The 1,365-nt window shown below is 37.8% G+C and overlaps 1 long non-coding RNA gene across 1 annotated transcript; it reads right to left on the minus strand.

Annotated features, from left to right (window-relative positions):
* Nucleotides 1-224: 224 nt before the first annotated feature.
* On the minus strand, nucleotides 225-868 carry LOC129411991 (uncharacterized). The gene is made up of 3 exons (XR_008633520.1): nucleotides 745-868; nucleotides 592-666; nucleotides 225-440 (listed from the first exon to the last, which is right to left on the minus strand). It is a non-coding gene; the product is annotated as an uncharacterized LOC129411991 (long non-coding RNA).
* Nucleotides 869-1,365: the final 497 nt, after the last annotated feature.

A 1,365-nucleotide genomic window follows, 5' to 3' on the forward strand; every position in this document is an offset into this window, starting at 1 on the left:
GGCCCCCCAGCCCCTCTGCCCCCACCACTTGAACTGACCCTACACTGAAAAAAAAAGGTTGCTGGATTTGCGATAAAAAAGTTATGGACAGCGGTTGCAAGCAATAAAATTATGTTTAGGCTTTGAAACTTTTTTCGAACCCCTCTACACATATTTTTCTCAGAACATGAACATCACTTTTTCATGTTGATGAAATTTGATCAAATCATGCTGAATATGCAGATTTATCTTATGGTACCTTATCATGAAATGTATAAGTATGTATAATGTAATTTAATTGATCTAATTCTGTAAAAGAATACAAAAACAGTCTTTAGTTTTCCACAGTTCTGTCTTGTCTTAAACAGAATCAAACACAAAGAGAGCACAGGGACAGAGACACACAGTTTGGAGCTGGACAGTGTGAAGATTTATTCCAGTGAAGAAGCTCTGGTCTCTGCCTGTGGACACAGAATAACACATGATGATCACATTCTGATGATCTACTCTGTTCTACATGTTTAAATACACTTATAGCAATTATTACTACAATAATGGACCAGAACAGAGGAACAAGAACATTAGAAGTGTATCTGCAGAAACAAAACTCACCATGTGCTGCTTTTCTTCCTCTAAACACAGTAACAGGGAGGGCATCTGGTATAAAGTCTCCTAGTGCCACATCACCTTGTACAAGTACGATAACAGTTTCAATCGGAAGTTCATTTTGAAAAATTTTAAAATAATTTTAGTTTGTTTACTTACTTTGTTCATCTGTGGTCTGTGTTTTGTTGGTTCTCAAACATCTTCCTTTTTTCTGAAACATCAACTATAACATTCATGAACTTCCCCACAGCTCAGCAGAGCTCTGGACGTCACTCTGTGTTTGTAGACGACTCTGGAACAAACACATTCAAATCTTAGTACAAGTGTCACACTTTTGTAGATGGACAGTCAAAAACAATTTGTTTCAAGCTGTCCTTACATTAACTCTAATTTCAAATAAAACCACCACAAACATGTTTTAACAGTGACGACATCCTAGGCCAGAGAAGCACATAATAAAATCTTTGAAAAGTCTCACCTCCAGATCAGCTTCATAATCCTCCTGCTCCACACTGTGTGTCTCTGCTCCTGTATCTGTCCTGTGTCCTGTTACATCTGAATTTTCCCTCCAAAAGTTTTGGGGAGGAGAATTCCAGAGGGAGGAGCCTCACCAGAAATTATAATAAAGTCATGTTTCCTCAACCTGATTAAAACATGCAGGTCTCACATCGGCCACAATCAAGCGATGTTTGTAAGATTTAAACATGCTGGACAGAGAAACGTAAAAAAGTGATGTTATTGTTGTCAAATTTGTTTTTGCAATTTGAGCAACCCCTCTCG

Source organism: Boleophthalmus pectinirostris, unplaced genomic scaffold (assembly GCF_026225935.1).
Source record: "Boleophthalmus pectinirostris isolate CB_2022bp ecotype Guang Dong unplaced genomic scaffold, ASM2622593v1 HiC_scaffold_7, whole genome shotgun sequence".
NCBI lineage: Eukaryota > Metazoa > Chordata > Actinopteri > Gobiiformes > Gobiidae > Boleophthalmus > Boleophthalmus pectinirostris.